Genomic DNA, 20,317 nt, shown 5'->3' on the forward strand with positions numbered 1-20,317 from the left:
AGTTATATTGTGGCCTGCATTACTTACATGGTGTAACGTCTCTGTAATGTGAAATATTAGCTGTTCGTGCGTTCCGCGTCGTAAAGGTGACAGTAGAGACTGAAGTGCCACCTTAGAATCACGGAATATCGTTCACTTGTGTGCCTGTTCATTACCAGTGTAGTGAAGGGCACTAAAGATTGCTGCGAGCTCTGCTGCCGTCGACGTTGTCGCGTGAGTCAGCTTAAATTTGATTGTTGTGACTGTCGCTGGTATCACGATTGCCGCCGCGGAGCTGTTTGGCAAGACAGATCTATCAGTGTAGATATGCGTAGAACACTGTCATGTAAATCCTTAGTGAGCAGTCACTGAGTTACTGTCATGTTACTATCACTGTCATGTTACTGTCATGTTACAGTCACTGACTTACACTGTCATGTAAATGACAGTGTAACTTAGTGAACAGTAACGCACAATATCCAGATAACAGAACCGTAGAAAGCAAATAGCGGCTAAGGAACGGGTGGTGGCAGAATATAGTAACTATGCAGTAGGGTCCGCGCCAGATGCTTATGTCGTATATTTATTATGAGCGTAGCTTGTGGCATAGAATCTGCGTGAAAACTAACAAGAATTTTGTGGTTCAGAAAAACTGTACAACCTTCTGGAGGTTGACAGCCTGAGAAAAGTTCTTGTCCATCTTTCAGAATGCCGCTTCGATTGAGTCAGGCGACCAAAAAAAAAAAAAGAACATCTGTCTAAGGGTACCTGAAAACACAGAAGTTGGAAATGTCTACTTTATTGAGAGATATCGTTTTAGGGGCGCAATTACTTCATGCTGAATAATGTTTAGAATCACAGAAGCAGCATCTTATTATCGCTTCCTGTTCGTTAACAGACACTGCACTAGCTTTAAACTATGGCAGAGAAGTTTGTCGAATATATCTAGTTTGAGCCTGGCGAATAACACGGTGTATGCACGTGAACTGCGCGTGCAATTTCCCCAAAAATTGAAAGCTTACGGTGAGTCCCAAGTGCAAAGAAAAGGTCCCGCAGCAGGACCACCCCTGGCTCATGCAAGACATACAGTAAGACACAAATTTTAGGAGGGGGAATCCGTCTTTGCCTAAGAAGATATCGCTAAAGCTCTGCAAAAAGATAAAAAATTGATAAAGTCCAATTTTTTACATCACCAGAATTTACAAAACTGTGTCGTACAATGTAAACCTATTGCAATCTGTTTTTATTCCAACCTGCTGACGTCGAACTTACGTCATCGCCAACGCAAGCATCAGGCGGTGACCCGCAGCGTTGTTACAGCAGCCCAGTCAAGCGCTTTCCTCGTTTATAGGTCACTATTATTTGGCTTCAAAGCGTTGACCACATTGAGATGTTTTTCTTATCTAATTGACTGAGAAGACGCAATGAGCCTGCAGAAGTGGAGAGGCTTTCAGTTTCGGAAAGTAGTTAACCGAATGAGGAGGATAGTGCCGGCATCGGCGATTGGCCCGCTTCCCCTTGGTTAGCTTGTGGTGGCACATTTAATTCAAAGACTAATTTAGCCCATAACGGTAGGCTAATGGGGAAAATGCGTAGAATCGGCAGTAATTATTCTTTTGTTCGGCCTAATCACGAGGAATCGGCGTGTACACGTCATATCCGTTGGGAAACTTTTTACGGTTTTCTTGACGTCGCGTCAGAGACAAGCGAAGCGGCTGGGGCCCGAAAAATGGTTGACCAGTCGTGGAGAGCTGATTACAGACATGGAATCGAAACAGTTTGGAATAACTTTAAGTTATATCGCCCCTGTCTCATACTTCGCAACCAGTTCATTTACAAGTGTATTGCAACACTTAACCGCTGAACGCAAGTCACTTTTGTGCCAAATTAGGAGCGTTCACAGCTCAACATCAATAAACATTCAACGACTACAAAGATGTGAGGCCAAAATAAGGCTGCTGTTATGAGCAAATGCGAACAAATATGCGAACATAAGCCTGGTTCCCTTGCACAAAAGACAACGTAAAAACTCTTGAAATAGTACAAAGAAAGGCTCTGCGCTTTATCTACAACTGTTATAAACCCACTCAGTCAGCCACAGAACTTTTACGCTCCGCAGGCCTCCACACGCTTTCCGGCCGTGCTAAAGAACACCACCTCAAATTTTTGTATTTATTACTTAACAATTCATTAAGAATGTCCTGTTCTGACTTCGTTCATATTACCCTTTCACGAGAAACCAGACTCAAACATGCGCTAACACTTGAATTTGTTTGTCCCAATAACACTTTCCGACATTCCTTTTTCCCACAAGTAGTTCGTGCCTGGAATCAACTGCATCCATCGACTACAGCTCAGCCAACCATAGAAAAATTCATCAAGCTGCGTGAGAGCTCTGTCCTTTCATTTCTTTTGCATTGACATTGTAAATTGTGTTCTACTACTGCAGTGTTTTTCCCCATTGTGTTTGATAGCTGGAGGGGTATTTATTGTTGCTTAATTTTACCTTTTTTGTCTATAACACATGTACTTCTTGTGTTATCATGCTGTTGTTAGAGCTTCAGAACTGAAGCCAATGAAGCTAACGTTGAGTGTGCCACCTGTTTTATGCGCACTCCTCTAAAAATCCCAAGAGCAATTGACACTATAAATAAATAAATAAATAAATAAATAAATAATGAAGCGCACTCACGAATGACTTTTGACACTGTCGTGAATAGCTTATGATGACTCGCCATAAGAAAATAGTATAGTCGTCTTGGTGGAACACCGCCGATACCCACAAACTCATAGCAAGCACTTACGACCCTCATCATCGTAGAGTCACGAAAATTGCGCTAGTACACCCTCGAAAATAAGAAACCCGGGGAACGAGCACTTCGGCGAAGTTAGCGGCCGTTCTCGCGCGCGAGAAACCGCGGTTCTCGCGGCCCGTTTCGGAGCCTTCTTCGGCGCAATCATGCATTTTGTTCGCGCGCCTTCCATAGGTCGGGCTTGCTCGCTAAGTCTAGCTCGAAACATGCAGAGGGAACGAAAAAAAAAATAACAAAAGTTCTTCGAGGGCACGCGAACAAGAGATGGAGAAGAGCCGGAAGGGCAACACGCCGGCGCTACACCAGAGCCCGGGCAGCGCGACTGCAGGCGCTGATTGAATTTTCGAGGTCACCGACTCCCCAGCGAGCGCGCAGGTCCCTGCTTTGGCGAGACGTAATGCTATTAGCTCAATGGAGGACGTGCAAGCCAGCGTGTACGCGTGCCGGCGCGGCGCAACGGGCCGTGCCCGATGCCAACTGCACGCCCCGACCCGCCAGACACACGCAATTTCCGCATGCACTCGCTTTTGCTAATCAGTGAACTTAGAAGTGAACCTGAAAAAACGAAAGACATCCGAGCGTTTAGGATCGGGATGCCAAGGCCTAATAAGATTGACTAATTCACTATAGTTCGAAGTCCGAAACCTACACGTGGTCAGTGTCAAGTGGTCGCACGCGCACGATATAGGCACAATAAACGACGAAATTCACCGATAGCCCACGAATGGTCGAAACTGAATCTTTCGTGACAGTCCGGAAGATTAAGCGAGTTACTAGGGATAATACTTATTTGCTACAGGGTGTTAGGATGTGTGGAACGGCTACGTTTCGAGCCTTGTGCGCAGTAAGAAAATAGCTATCGGAACTTAGCGCGAACACCCAGAAGCAAGCACTCAACTGCGCTACGATGTTTTCGTCAGCGATGCAACCCCACATCTTACCAGACGTTTAAAAAAATACAAAATAATGTGTTCTGAATCTTTTGTTCTGAGTAAATCAGTGTGGCTACTTCGCGGCAATGGAAGTAATCCAATTTACTAAAGCGTATGGTTTCTGACGCGGTAGCCATGTAGGATATAAATGTCACCACTTTAGTGTCAATTTTTATTTGACTCTCCACTTAATGATAGATGTATTGCAACGCTGGAATACTTTCATTCTGGTTCGTAAAATTTAAGATAGCTCTTCGGTGAACGCTAGTCTTTGTCGTGGTTACGACATTGTTAATTCATTTCCTGAAGTTCTAACTCGTTGCTTGGCGCGCCCTGTTAATACTGAGCTATTTCGCCCGCTTCCCAGCACTTGCAGTTAATGTAGTTGAGAGGTGATCTCTGTTTACTCTGCCGAACTCTGAAAAATATTGCAGTCGTCTGGCTATATACATTTTCCGCAACTCCGCTCACAAGTGAAGACAAAAGACACGATGCAGGGAAAACAGTACCGGACCCTTTCGCTGCTACTGAGATCTCTGTTCTCAAGCTATTTCTCAGTTGAAAGCGTGGAGTCCAAAGCAGAAACGCGAGTGTCGGAAGCGCTTTTTTCACCATATCAAACTGAACTTTGATTTATGTGTTGCTTCGAACAATCTACGGCTACATTGTCGCAGGACTACACTGTCCTTGAGCCTTAAATGGTGAATTTTACTGGGAGTCTTCCACAAATAAACCAGGAGTCGGGAGCGCCTTGTCTTTTGCGTTATTCGGATTGTTTAAGCGTACCTCCTTGTGGAGTGCCACTGAGCCGAATTTTTTTTTTCACCGCAGGCAGATGCTTTTCGTCACTCTCTCTAACAGCGGTCTGTTTCAAACTACAATTATTTCATTGTCCCATGCGTAATTAAGTGCTTTCTTTGTCTAACCTTTGAATGTACATGTAGTCCAGAGTTTCTTATTCTTTATTTCGCTTTTTTTTTTTGCTGCACGCACACACAAACAAGCGAACTCCAGAACAAGCGCGCCGGGCGGCCACGTGTGAAATTCCTCAGTCGCGACTTTCATCCGAGAACTCCAGATCATGCTCTTCTAAGGTAGTACCGAGATGCAGAGACGGAAGGTTTTTTCACAGTAGAAGACACTCACACGCACCCACGCAGGCACGCGCGCAAGAACTTGACGGTTCCCACAACTTTGTGTTCGCGTAATCAGCAGAGACAGCGCTCCCAGAGTCGTACCAGGTCTCACTACGAACCGTCATGCCGATCTCTTGCGTGTCCTGTATGCAACCGCGTTGTATTCCTAGCGCGGCATGAATATATTGACCCACTCCACGCACAGTATTTTCTTTAGGTTAGGTTATGGGGTTTTACGTGCCGAAACCACTTTCTGATTATGAGGCACGCAGTAGTGGGGTACCCCGGATATTTGGACTACTTGGGGTTCTTTAACGTGCACCTAAATCTAGGTACGCGGATGTTTTCGCATTTCACCCCCATCGAAATGCGGCCGCCGTGAGTGTTTTCCTTCAACTGTTATTAGTTCTAGCTCCAACTCCATTTCTTTCGCTGTTTATCGGAGCATGGAAAAATGCCTGTTTTTGCCATTCCGGAAAGACCCCACTAATCTTAACCGCATACAGTCAATGTTTTGCATTTTTGCATTCCGAAACGCAGGAAGCGGAGCACAGGCTGATACACTTCGAGTTGTTAATTGCCCCACCAGCTTTTCGTTAAGTGGGAATTAACTTTAAGACATACAGAATATACGGACTTACAATTCAATGAACGAAGGCGCTGCCTAGTGTGAGAAAGAGAGAGATATTGAATTCAAGTCAGTTACAACTACAAACGTGTAAAAAAGAACATTGGCAAGATACAGTGACATAATTATACACAGAAAGATTAACAAACGCAAGTAAGCACTCAACACAGAAATAATTACACATTTATGAAAATCTTCAACATGTTAACAAAACCATCATGGTCAATGGCAGATACAATGTCCCGCGGTAGTTTATTCCAATGATACATCGCCAAATGTAATGGCGAATGGCGATACAGATTAGTGTGAGCAAAGAAGGGCTGCACTTTAAATGGGTGTTCAAAACGCTGAAAGATGCTATGAGCTGCATTGATGTAAGGTTCGCGGAACAGGGATTTACTATGATAAAGCACGTGAAAATGTGATAACAATGGCATTAGTCCGCGGTTTTGAATAGAGGGCAATGAAAGTGATTCCTTGATATCCGCAACACTGTAGTTTCGCGAGTATTTCTTTGTGATATATCTTGCTGCTTTATTTTGTATTGCATCGAGTTGATCGATCAGATAGGTTTGATGCGAAGTCCAAATAATTTGAAAAAGAAAAGTAACAGCGATAAGGCGCGTTCTAAGACAACCTACATCGTTGGTGGAATATTGCGTTCGGAGTTGTCGTTTATCGACGATGAGTTTTTACGTAACAGGTCGTAAATTTATCGTAGTCTCCTCGATAATTTACGTGTAGGTGTAAAAATTCCGTTGAGCAGAATACAGCTTTGTGGTGCATGCAGGTTTGCCGATAAACCGAACTATGTCGTAAATATCTCTTTGCACGAGACGTGGGCAGAATTAGTGAAATTCTAGACAATATAAAAATTAAGGTGCGCGCTACACAAGGAGGGTAATTTGCCTTAGAGCCAGCGAAAAGTTCATCCGTTGCATAAGAAAGCTTTTTGTGCCGTCGCAAGTTAAAGGAAAGCTCACTCGTTTCCAAAAAAAAAATTGAAAAGAAAAGAAGCAGAGGAAAGATATGCTTCCAGCAAGCTCTTCCAGACTAAGAGTGACAGTTTTTCGCTTTACAATTAGAACAATTATTCTGCGCGAAGGAAATAATTTTGTGACTGTTTCTTTATCAAGAGATTTTCCCGCGACGCTGACACATTATATCACGTATAATCAGTTCCTCATTATCTCTGCCTTCTATGTACAAATACTTTCTGCTCGTGACCCTAATTTACTTCCTTATACAAGCGAGGCACGTGGAAGAAGTTTCCGTCGCTCTCCGAAGTTCAGCGAGCCAAAATACAAGCGAAAACAACTTTGACGCATCAGTTGATTACTTAATGAAAGGTACGCAGTTCGCTTCCTTTACTTAATGAACATTTGTTGGCTGCATTCTTGTTTGTTGTAGCATGGCATGTGAGGAGTCAGCACAACCAACGAAATGAAAAGAAAAAACAACAAAAACAAGAAGGAATGCCGGACTTTCTGAACATTGATCGGGAACAAAGTTCAAGAAAAAAAAAATATGGTTAGGCATGTCATCTCGTTTTTGTTTCGTTACTCGTGGTGCTGAGCGACACAAGCAGAAACAGCTAAATACTTAATGATATGCTAAGACCACAAGTTTCCTTCACCGCTCGTGGTGTTCCAAGAAGAAAAGAAGCAAGATAGCTCTGCCGATCAAGTGACATGTTTTGGTGCTGTATATATATCAGAACAGCACCGACCAAGTCTACCTGCATGCGTTTCTTAGAAAGATTCTCCTTTTGTTGTTTTGTTGAGACAATGTGGTGGTACGACTTCACAAGTTTTTCAACCTCGTGCGTAAGTGTGACATCAGACCATCTACCATTTCATTCGAACATTCTTGCACGTTTATCGTTATTTTTTAGATTATTTTACTAACTTTAATCGTATATAGTGCCTTAGCACATATAGAAGTGAAATGCAATAACAGGACCTACGTGCTTCCAACATCTGCAACTGATTATCCAACGAAATCTATCTATCTATCTATCTATCTATCTATCTATCTATCTATCTATCTATCTATCTATCTATCTATCTATCTATCTATCTATCTATCTATCTATCTATCTATCTATCTATCTATCTATCTATCTATCTATCTATCTGTCTGTCTGTCCGTCTATCTATCTATCTATCTATCTATCTATCTATCTATCTATCTATCTATCTATCTATCTATCTATCTATCTATCTATCTATCTATCTATCTATCTATGTATCTATCTATCTATCTATCTATCTATCTATCTATCTATCTATCTGTCTGTCTGTCTGTCTGTCTGTCTGTCTGTCTGTCTGTCTGTCTGTCTGTCTGTCTGTCTGTATAACTAACTAACTAACTAACTAACTAACTAACTAACTAACTAACTAACTAACTAACTAACTAACTAACTAACTAACTAACTTGCGAACATAGCCGTTTAAAGATACGGATGGTAAGAGCGAAGCGGAGCGTCAGTGTAATTCGTCTGTTTTGGCACTTTTGTTTCCTATGAGCTCGCTATGCGTCACTGCGTCTCTCTATTTAAAAACACCTGCCGTGACTATAACGAATTAATGAACAACCGAAACGTTTATGGCAGTACCACAAGCATGGCAGCGTTCATCGACTGCAGCTCCCGCTTTGTAGAACTTGCATTACCTTACACTATTTTTGTTTCTTATTGCTAGATAGGAGTATCAAATCGGCTGCATACCTTGGCCGAGCAAACTCTTGCAAGACGAGCAAAGAGTGTATACCGACGGGCGTAGATGGCAGCGCACAGGCGATACAACGTCATATAAGAAGTTTAAGAGGGGAGAAATAGAAGACAGGCGGTATTGAAGGGAGGAGGAGGGAGAGGCTGTTGTCAGGCGAAGGCGGGTCGAAGACGGTGAAAGGAATGCGGAGGCAGTTCCGAGTAAATGGCGATTGTTCTCAAATGTACCGACTAAAATCGATGAAATGTGCGAAGTGTACGGGGGTTTATTGAAAGTAGGTCACGCGATGTCAAAACAGAGAGGAAAGACGTTTAAGGCACGTGGGATTCGTTAGGTATAAAGGCTGTGCCGGGTCGTGCGTTAGGTCGAGGAAGGTGTGGAATTTTGAGTGCTGAACGCTGTCCCGACAAGCTGGTATGCGCTTGCTGCTCCCTACGTTGAGCGGGCGTCTGAGCAGTGGCTTTCCTCGAGAGGCTGGTGCTGTGCAAGCAGTTGGAAGACTATTGCGTAATACGGCTTTGCCGACTAGCTCTCTCGTTCCGATGACCTTTGGTCAGAACCACCATGAAGAATCGCCACACGTGCGGCGCGTAGTTGTGGGCAACATACTCGTTTAATGCTGTTCAGCCGAGGCATCGACGAGCGAAGTTTGTCTCTCTTAATCCTTCATGACGTGCTGCGAATCGCGCGCGTGGTGAAATTCCCGGATCCACGACATTCCCCACATTGTTTCTTATTTTGTTGAAGAATAAAAAGAAAACGTGGCAGGTACCTAACGGTGTGTTGCATGCTCAACTGGCGTGTTCACAAGAAATCTAGAACCGCCGCCTTGACTGTTTCTCAAACTTTATACATGGTGTAGACTGTTGTCATGCCTGTCTTGTTCATTACCAGCGACAGTACGAGAACATAACGGCGGTATTGCGTAGCGCGCAAATGTAGGAAAAAAAGGACAGAGAAGAATATAGAGCGCTACGATACCGCTGTTATCAACTATGACCAACTGGCCCAAGATTATACTCTAATACAGTACGAGAAGTTTCACTAAATTGTGGCTAAATATAAGCTAACCAAATCGACAAGCGAGTTATTTATATAGATATTAAAGATAAATCGTGTCCGCCTTCCTCATTTCTTCATTGCGTTATTTTGATGCGAAAGAACAAAATGGCCCATTGAACGAAAAGGCCGGCGCCTGTAGCAGCGGAACGGCGCTTATATTCTCACTGACTGCGACGCGACGTCATGTGCCCGCCTCGACAGAGCAGAGCGCGCGAAAGGCAACACTTGCTGGCTCGCCAGGTGTTGGGTGAGGGCATCGCCGCGACGCCACGTCATCGTCGTTCTCGGAGGTATGCGTTATCTGCGCGTTCCTTGTCCGCACACCCTCGCACCTGCGTTCAAGCTTCGCCTAGGTAATCGCTATAAAGAAATTAATGCATAAAAAAACAGAATAAATTCGAAAGGAAAAATGTTGGCGGTAGTGAGTTTCGAAGCTACGACTCCACGCTCAGAAACAGAGTGCCTTCCTTACCCAGGGGGCTAAACCAGCGCTTATTTTTGTTGTTGTTGTTGTTGATTACATGGGAAACAAAATTGAAGTTTTACGGAGCGGGTACAGCTACACACTCAAAACTCGGGCAAACACACACATGCGTCCAACAAGTGAATCCAGTCAGGCGGAAGATCCTGCGCAGGGCACACACTTTTACCGTGAGCTGCACTTTCGCGAAAGAAGGATCACGTGGATCGCGGGCTTTCAGCATGGCGATCACACATTCTGCATCTACAAAGGCTTTATAAACCCAGTGCTACGAACATGTCACGGGGAGGACCGCCAGTAATATTAAACGGTAGAAACCTAATTGAGTATGGAGTGAGGTGAATGTCCTTTCTAAGCGTCCGTTGAAGAATGCCCCAAAGAAATACAGCGTCCCTACAATCTATGGAACAGTGATCTATGGTCTCGGAACGTGGACTACGGCACAAATCAGCCCTTCGAATTTAACCATGTTTTAACAGGGATTATCGCAGTTTAAAGAACAATTCTTTTACTTCAAGAGGCATACACATTTCACGGAGCCGCTGAAGTACATCCTGATCAGGCTGACTCAAATAAGGTGCACGATACTAAGGGTCTGGGAAAATCGAGTCCACCAGTGCGGCAGAAATTGCTTTTTGACTCGCAGTGACCGTGTACTACAGGCTGAATCTAACTTTCAAGTAAGAAAAACGAGTCAATGACCTCCTTGAGAAAGCGCCAAGGAGCCTGTGGGACATCTATGGCATCTGAAGACACTAGTACATTAGCAAGATAATGAACTAATCGGAGTGGCTACCTTTTAAAGAAAAAAGAACGGATGGTCACTCTCTCGACAGAAAAGCAGGCGAGAAGCAATTTGCCTTACGAAGAGATGGACTAATCCTAGATTACCTCGTTCAAGGAGGAGCAATGGATTATCGCGCCGCATCGATTCGCAACTCGAGTTCCAACTAAATGTTGCAAATATGCGATGCAGTGCTTGTATCTCCTCCTGGAAAGCATTTTTGTGCTCTCTGCTTTATGACATCATGCTACTTAGACCGTAATTTTCATTTCCAATCTCGGCATGACGAAATAGGTGACGTAAAACTCACCTGCGCTTACACGGGAGTGGCCCCATTAGATTCTATGGCAGCCCGCCATGGATCGAAGCGCACCGGCCTTGTGCTATCTAGGAAGGGCTCGCCAAGCGTCTCAGCGCGCTTGCTTGCCCGCGGAGTACTCGGACAGCCCACCGGCGTTCAGTTGGACATTGATGTTTTAGCATTCACAACTCATAAGAGCCTTAGGTGTCCTCCGATTTCTTTTCTGACATCATTGTGCATAAATGTTTGCATTATCCATAGGCTTTCATAAATATAGTGTCCCTCCCACACGCACTAAGTGCTCACTCTCTCGCTTTTTCCTCTTTCTATTCCCCTTTCCCCCACCCTCAGTGCATGGTAGCAAACAGGGTGCTCTTCTGGTTGACCTCCCTGCCTTTCCTGTCCTTGCTTTCTCTTCTCTCTTCCTTCCGTGATTATATTATTCATAAGCGTTCATTATATTTTCTTTGATTAACATTTTCATGGCTATTTTTAGTACTACGCGAGAGACACGTGTCTCCTTATTAAAAAAAAGCAGAGGTACTCCACGGGTAGCGATACATTCTTCGAGAGCGTGTGTTTAGCGGGGTAAATTCAATTAGATGAGCATGTAACAACACCAGAGGGGCGGAATCCTTAGAAATCTACCAATTTATGCGCGTGCTCCCTCGGCCCTTCGCTGGGTCTTCGAATAGCGCTTGGTCTATCTCTTTGCGAGGCCACTTTACTCCGCCCATTGGGCGTCTGCAGAACGAACGCGAACTCTTTTCCTACGAGCATGTAATGGAGAATGCCTGGTGCAACTTCTACACTTGTGATGAGGCTATCTAACACATACCCTGTCCCTGTCCTTCGTTTGGCAATTGAAGAGATTCTCTTCTTTCTTACACAACTCTGCTAGATTTCTGCTTCGCTTCGCACAGAACAGTCGACGGCACATGTTATTTGGAACTAGAGCTTTTTTTTCTCCTCACAACGGGTAACGGAACTTGCATTCTGGTGCGGCAGCTGTGTCATGACTCGCTTTTGGGATTGTGAGAGTCTATCAAATGTTTGCGTGAACTAGACCCCCACTATTTTTCGTTTATCGTTATGGCCTTATTAACTGCGCGTTCTTCCTTTCACAAGACGGAGAAGCAAAAAAATGCCCGGCACTCCTAAGAACCACCATCATTTTCTGACGTACGGTTAATAAAAAATACCTGTTAAAATTGGGCTGCAGTACAATCTTAAAATTTGCAGTGAACGCTGTCTTAATTGTGCACGCGCGTCCGTTAATTTTTTTGTTTCTTTATCTTCACTCATCCCACTCCTTCCTCCATTGTAACACAGCTAACTCATCCAGTGTAGTGTAGCGCATGGCTGGAACAGGAGCCTGTAATGCCTTGTTCTTTCTTTCCTTCTTTCTCTCTTTCTTCCTTTCTTTCTTTATTTCTCTCTCTCTGCTTTTCTATCTTCTTCAGAAGGCTCACTTTCAACCCCTCGATTCATTAACTTCCAAAATCACTGTATCGGTAAATACAGATACACCGCAGCCAGAGGCCATCTGGCGCATATGCGCACGCAGGAAAGACACGTGCACGCCGTGCATCAGTGGGCGATTTCAGCTCAGCTTCTAAATTCGCCGGCGGCTTTCGAAGCAGCGACGTTAAGGGCAGCAGAGAAAGAAGCCACTCACTGCTGACGCACCGACGCACCTGAACGGTGGCGGATTAATCACCCTTTGGGGAGCCATTGTCCGCCGCCCAGATGGGCTGCCACAATCGGCCGTCCATTTTCGCAGCACCGTCACAATGCCCGCAAGTCGTCACTGCTTCGCTGTGGCGTCATCACTGCTTTTTTCTTTTTCTTTTTATTTTTTTTTTGCGGGAAAGGAAAGCAGGCATTTCTTGCTATAGGGCACAAGGAAATTTCTGTCTTTGCGCTCGCCATCGCGCGAGACATCTGCGGCGTCGAACGCAAACGGCCGGCTCTTTGAGAAACATAAGCGAAAATGAAATAAGCATTCCTCCCACACAAAGCGCGAGGCAGTCAGTGAAGCTCGGCATACTGACAGATAACAGCAGGTGTCTGTTGTCTGGTTTCTCTACATGAAATCGCAGACGTTGCAGGCGTATTCGATTAAAACTTGGTAGCACTCTGTATGCTGCTGGATGCGCGCTGGATTTTACTATAGAAGTATTTCCTTATGAATATTAAATCTGTAGTAAGCATTATATCAGTAATTGAAACAACTTCATTGAAAAAAATAACGAGGTTATTAATGAGATTGTTACTTGTCGCAAAACAGTCAAGCTATTGCCGAAATGAAAAAAAAACCACAGAGAAATAAATTCATCGTTTTAAGTCCCCAAACTATGGTAGGATTATTAAGTGTGAGATAGTGGGAAACTCCGGATTAGTTTTAACCACCTGAACTGTTTTAACGTGCGTCTAATGCACGGTACACGAATGCTTTTGGAACATTTCGCCCTCATCAGACAGCGGTGGTAACGGCCAGGATCGAACCCGCGACCTCGAACCCGTGACCTCAAGTGTCACAGCGTAACGGCACGGTCACTCAGATTGGCCTCGAGCTCCACCACTGGAAAAGCTGGCGCCACCATCGCCGTGACGTGCTATTAGGGATCACGTGGACATAGCGGCCGCGTCGGCTGCTTCGGGAGCGCCGACGCGAGCTGAAAACGACAGTTTAAATTCCCTCGTAGGCTGCGGATCTCATTTAGTGGCGAGATTTTCCCGCTTCGAGTGTCTGCGTTACAACGCTTGAAAGCACTACAATAGGTGGTGGCTGCCTTTGAAGGCGCGCGATATGGTAGGGTACTGCTCAGTGCTGCAGTGCGGGACGTACGCAACGGGGCCCGGTGTCAGCCTTATTCACACGTAGCCGCAGGACAAGAAGCTACGGGAAGCATGGCTCGCGAAACATAAAACCGGCAAACAGTCATCGGCTACAACTCGGGTATGCAGCAAGAACAGACGCGAGGAAGATTTCTGTTACGGCGCCGGGCCTGCGATGTTTGGCAAACGCACTCTGAGACTCTCGCCCGAGTCCGCTGCCCGACTGATGTCATGACGGTTTCGTCTATGAACTTGTCGATGCTATAGATATTGGCAAGTTCACTGGAGTGGAAAGGGAGCGGTAAGAAGCAAATAAAAAAAAACATGGCATATAGTCATGTTTGTGTGATGATTTAATACACTGGATTACAAAAAAGAAAGAGCGGGAAATCACACGCTGAGAACAACGATAAACATACAGTGCGACGCAACTCGAGAAATAATATTCAAACGTCCGAGAATTTAGAAGAAGAAAAAAAAAGATTGATTCGTCGCGACGGCACATCACAGTCCCCGTAGGCGTCGAAGTCTCTACAATGAAATTATTTTTGAACAGCTCCGATAGCACCCACGCAACAATGGCTGCTTGTATGCTGTCAAATGCTCATATTCTGCGGCCTAAATCTCATGGCACGGTGGGAAAACGCGCACGCGGCGAAAGCGAAACAGTGCGCGGACAAGCATGCAGACGCGCAGTCGGTCGCTGCGAATCTGTGCGATCGCTGCATTGAGGCTTCATTCTATTACGCTCCATTTAGTTATACAAACTCTATACGAGCATATTTCACACAGTTTGCTCTCAGCGTTTACCTACCTTTCACGCAAGAAGCCGGTTCGGGAGACTACATCGCGGCGACCGCGCGCAGAGGCGTTCACTCTACATATTCGGTAAAGAGATAGCGTCTGTAAACGATTCTGTGCTTTCAGTTTGCCCAAGATTATTATTTAGACAGTAAAATCTTCTCTCGTTTCGAGAGTACTTACAGATATGTCCGGGAGAGCTCGCGCGTGGTGTTTTCAGTAAACGCTGATAGCAAAACCTATGAGGAGCGCGCCGCGTGATCCCTCATACTACGCCAGCGAGGCGCTTCCGATAGATGGCGACTCCGTAACTCCTCGCCGCCAATATCGCGGCGGATTGAACGAGCATTCTAAAACAAGCTATTCTCAATAGAAGGCGTTTTGCCTGCCTTCTTCTCACTATCCTCTAGCGTCCCGTTAACATACGGGTATACACAAACAGAGCCACAATAATTTCTGCAGTAAACATGGATACCTCCCAGCTAATTATACAAACGCACACAACTTGAGACATACGCGACTACATTCCTTGGGCCCTAACTTCAGGAACCATTAGGACTGCCCCGAAGAGACGCGACCCTTTGATGCAGGCTATGATTGGGCGTGGAATTCACCAATGCTTACGCCTTCGGCATAGGAATAGCCAGCGCCACCGCCTGTGACCACTGCGGTGAAGAGGAAAGCGCCAACGATATTATGTGCAAGCGTACGCAGTGTTGGGCACAGAGATGCTCAATTACCGCTGTGCTCAAAAAGTTTGACGGCCGACCTCTGTCGGAAGAGGCAACTCCCGGACATGCACGTGACAAACGTGGCTCCATACCCTATCAGTAGACATTCAAAACAGTGTGTTTTTACTTCCTCCGCCCTCAGTGAGCGCCTGTAGTACTTCCTCGGGCGCTATAACGTAAAGCTATTCCAAACTTGTCTATTCCAATTCTGCAAACAGCCCTCCGCGATTGGTCAAAAACTTTTTTGGACGGCCCCTATTTTGCCTATCTGTCACGCGACGTCACGAAAACCGCGATAACTCCCAATCTGACATGACGACGTGTACACGCCGAGTATGCATGGTTCTACCGAACAAGAGAAAAATATTTTTTTTCCTAATTCGCCATCTTTTCGCCATTAACCATCTGGTCAGAAGGTCTCGTTCTGCACCCACTTCATCTGTCTGTCACTGGACGGCACAAAACCGCAAAAGGTCATCGCGTCCAAGTGACGTGTGGGCGTTAAAGATGCATTAATATGCCGAACTAAACTGGATTTTTTTCTCAATAGCCGGAGACTGCTCCGTTCCGAATGGAATAGAAGACGGCTGTCGTCAATCGCTCACGCACTGGTTACTCCCATCTGCTGGACAGCATGGGTTGGTTTGAATGTAACAAAACATCTTACGTGGCCGTATAACGTTATCGAGCCCTTTCGGTACGTATAAGACATCGCTCTGCCAATTTCTCTTTCCTGAGGATCCGTTTTAGCGGCATTTTAACTGACCGTTGCACGCCGCCGCGATTTATGCAAGCCACCGAAAGCTAAGAGAAAGCGGACCAATCGCATGTTATCCGTAGATAACCGGATCTTCATCCGGTTATCTATTTTCAGTGCGCTGCCTAGGCCCCATCGAAACCCTCTCCACTTGAGCGTGCTCCACGGCTCTTGTCAGCCAATTACAAAAGAAAACCCGCTCAATGTAGGCAATGTTATTCGTTTTGAAAGCGAACAAAATTGACCTCCTATAAACGAGGAGAGCGTGTGATTGGGATGTTCAGGCAACGCTGCGGGTCACCGCCTGATTCTTGCGTCGGTGGTTGCGTAAATTTTATGTCAAGAGAGTGGAATAAATGCATATTGGGATGGATTTACATTATAGGACCCCGAATTTCTTTCTCTCCTTCTTCTTTCCTTCTAAGCCTGATTTCCCTAATCCTCGTGCAGGGCAGGAAACCGGGGACTTGCTTCAGGTTGACCTCACTGCCTTTCCTGCCTTTCTGTCCGTCTCGCACGCTCAGCCAACGGACAAACACACAAAACAAAGAGACAAGCAAATTCCAGTGCAGTCGTTTGCACGCACGTCACGTATGTGACGGCCGTTCACTAAACGTTAATTAATCAAATCGCTTGAAGGAGGGCCACAAAAGCAAGTGCAACAAAACGAAGAGACTACACCGCGCACGAAGGAGCACATTGTTTTCCACTATGTGCTTCACTCTCGCCTCGCATCCCAATTTTCGGCGAGTTTCCAGCCGGCGTGCCTCTACCGCGGGATCTGCCCGAGCGCGAGTTAGCCACGCGAGAAAGTCGTTGTGAGATATTGCGAGCCACGCTGCTCCATTTTAACCCTCATAAGAAACTCTCTCTCTCTCTTTCTCTCTCTCTCTCTCTCTCTCTTTCTCTCTGTCAGTTTTGCATTTGGACACAAGATGATAAGGCTAGACAACTAGGGAAGGCTTATATTTTAAAAAAAATGAGGACGAATGAGAAATGAAAGTAAAGATAAATCAGTGGTCTGTGCAGCCCGTATTCGCGACATTCAATGTCCTCAAGTTTTGGAGAATCTGGGGAAAGAACGAGCGCTGTAGAGTTTTTGAGGTCGTCGCAGTATTTTAGGGATGTGTTGTGATTTGAGCAGTTACGCACCCTGCTGTCGTCAATTTACCCTGCGCAATTTTCTGCCGTGTGTTGTAGTGGTGACAAAATAGATGTCCCGCCCTGGTGTTCGCTGCACTAGAGTGAATTTACACGCTCCCATTCGCTGCCAAATCGAAACCTGCCATAGAGTAACGCTTGAGAGATGCAAATAATCCGCGTTGCTGAGGCCTTTATGTGTTTTTTAATAGTGTAGAAATAGGGAACGCACGAGCTAAATGCATTTGTCTCCGACTGAAGAAATATGAAAAGTGAAACCACCTTAAACAGCTCAACACAGCGTGCAACAAATCACTTTGCGATACACTTTTAAGACAACTGTCTCAAATGTCGCTTTCTCTATACTACAGTGAACAACGGCGTCTAAATATGTATGTCATACGGACTCTCTACCGATGGAACCACAGCGACAACCTCAAAAAATTAACAATAATAAAAAAAAGAAAAGAGAGATGTCTGCTATACGGTTCCCTCCCTTAGCAACAATAAAATACTTTTAAGCGCTAAAATATATAAAATTCACCCTAATACAAGTATAATTTCCCGCGTACTGTGCAATCGCTAAGAAACTAACACTGATATATACGAATGGAGCTTTTAATAACTGCATCTTGCAGACAGTACCTGGTAGCCCTCCCATTCAAAACGAAGATAGTATATCACTCAATTTCGAGTTTTACGGAAGCATTTAAGCAAGGGTTTACCTGGTTGTACGTTCTCCACAGGCGGCTTGAGTTAAATTCGGGAGACTCACATGAAGGGTCTCTGACAGATGTTAGGGCGCCTCAAAGTCAACGTTGCCGTGCGGGACGATGACATAATAATTATACATGACCTTCTTGACCACATTTGACCTAAAGGACAAATATGGACAAATACGTCCTTATTAAACCAAATTGGATGAATAAGCGTTCACGGCAAGCAGCCTGGCTCAAGACGAGTGATCCGGCATCGGCCAGTATATAGGGTGTCCCAGCTAATTTTAGGCAGAGTTTAATGTTATGTGAGTACCATGTAGCTCGATGAAACCAAAGTAATGTTATTTGTCATCCCTTGGAGATACTCAAATTATGCTTTTTAATTCCACCTAATTAGTTAATTAGTATTATTTATTAAGATTGCCTCGAGCAGCTAGTCGCGCAAAACACTATTATGTAGCACGCCTTGAGCAACAGAAAGCTGTACCGGCACTTTTTCATGTCGCTCTACGATTTTCTCATTGACATTCTCCATATAATTATAATATTTGAGCAGCTTATTAATTAATTAAGACTAATCATGTAATTTGGCGGAATAAAAAAAATAATTCGAGTATCTCCGAGCGACGGCAAATAACATTGCCTGAGTTCTGTCCATCTACGTGGCCATTCGCATATTTTTAATCTGCGCCTAAAGTTAGCTGGGACACCCTGTATAGAGACTACTAATATGGGAGAAGCTTGGATATCTTTTCGATATCTTTCTACGCGCAGTAATACCTGACGACTTCGGGCAGTTATGCGGGACCTGTCGTCACCCTGAGCTAGAAGACGCGGTGTCAGGGCGCCTTGACAACGTTGCACGAGGACGGCCGATAACCGGGCGCGCACGGCTAAGACGACGGGATAGCGTTCGTCTCGGAGCAGCGCCTTTGTAGTGCTTGAAAACCCGCCTATTCTCCTGTACGCAGCTTATTCCGGAGTTCACGCTCGCTTCGTCGCAACGACGCTAGTAGCGGGAAGGGGACGCCGAATCCCACCGAACTGAAACAGCTCCATCACTGCATCGACCCTCCCCAAGCGAGTTCGTTCCTGAAGCCTGCCACCAACTCTGAGTGACTCAGCAGGACGAGCTTTCAGCCCGTGACGGCTGGAACTGCAGAACCGGCCGCGTCCGCACAAAGTCGCCTCTTTAGGGCTTCATAATTAACGAGGTCCAAACGAACGCCGAGTGTATGCACCTCACGTCATTCCTGAGGGCTCGGTTCATTTCTAACTCGCCGGATAATCAGATTAAACTTTGCGGAGGCGAATGAACGACGACTTCTTTGGCGCGTTGTAAAAGTGTGTGTGCGTACGCAAGAGATAATGAACCGCCTATGACGTCCAATGCCCAATACTTGTCACGCCCCCGGCTCGGAAGCCAGAATTATTCGTCCTAGCAATCATAAACTTCACAACCGAGAGAAATAAAATAAATAAGCGCGCCCCGAATAAACCGCCTTAACACATGAGACCGGATGTCCCACCTGCCGTATGTTCCGGTGCACGAGATGCATCATTGAGTGACACGTCATGGAAAGGAGAGCCCAATTTGGCGGCATTTCGTGCGCCTCGTTTTTCCTGCCCATTCGCTTCCGCGTGATGAATATAAAGCAACTCGTCATTCGTTGCAAGCGATCGTAAGCGCACTGAAAAAAAAGTGAGCTTTTCAACGTCTTCGTCGTGCTGGTAATTAGCGCGGTGCTTTATTGTGAAGCCGACAGTGGTGTCTAATCTATAGAAAACTATGCAGCGAGAATTTCGATGTAAGCAAAAATTACACACCAAGGATTTCAATAAAGAGATCAGCTATTGTCAAAGAGAGCACAAAAAGATGAGTATTTTCACCAACAATAAAGCTTTTGAAATAAAACATATATAATAGTGATTTACAGAAAGAAAAATCTCACACCGCATCAAAAATTTACTACGTGGCGGTGAAATTGTAAAAGTGCGGCTGTATTTCTCGGTACGGAAAACAGTGAAGCTCTTTCTCATTGCATGATCGAGTTAGCCGCTCATCCCATAACCTCCATGACCAGTAGGAACAATTTTCCTAAAGTGGATTTTTTCCAATTGACTCAAATTGAAAAAAAGCTTGGCAACAAATTTTGGGAAGTGAGAAAAGTACAGTAGTGACAATTTGTGGTGGGATGCTGTGCCTTTGTATTGACACAAAGGGGGCCGAGTGACAGAACCGATTTAATACCATTTTACGTAATGAGAATAAAATTTCAAAGCAATTTTTACTGCCTCGGCTGTCGTTTTCGCATGACGCTCCTGTATTGCAATATCGGAAGCGCGACAATTTTTTTTCTCGAATATTCGACGGCTACGCTTAGAGCTTTTCCTCGTGATGTCATAACTAGCCTGCTAGTGGCACTCTAATGTTGACTACATAGCCCTAGTTGAGGCGAGTTTCTACAAAATAAAATGAA

General features: G+C 45.1%; 1 protein-coding gene across 4 annotated transcripts in view; it reads right to left on the reverse strand.

Moving 5' to 3' along the window:
* Positions 1-20,317, reverse strand: part of LOC142582787 (dopamine D2-like receptor) — a 470,062-nt gene that overhangs the window by 237,161 nt on the left and 212,584 nt on the right. The window contains exon 2 of one of the 4 annotated variants that reach the window (XM_075692827.1): positions 17,844-17,993. The exons of the other annotated variants lie outside the window; for them this stretch is intronic. The gene's annotated coding sequence lies outside the window, so the exon portion shown is untranslated. The remainder of the gene's footprint in view (positions 1-17,843; positions 17,994-20,317) is intronic. 4 annotated transcript variants of the gene reach the window in all.

Source organism: Dermacentor variabilis, chromosome 5 (assembly GCF_050947875.1).
Source record: "Dermacentor variabilis isolate Ectoservices chromosome 5, ASM5094787v1, whole genome shotgun sequence".
Taxonomy (NCBI): Eukaryota; Metazoa; Arthropoda; class Arachnida; order Ixodida; family Ixodidae; genus Dermacentor; species Dermacentor variabilis.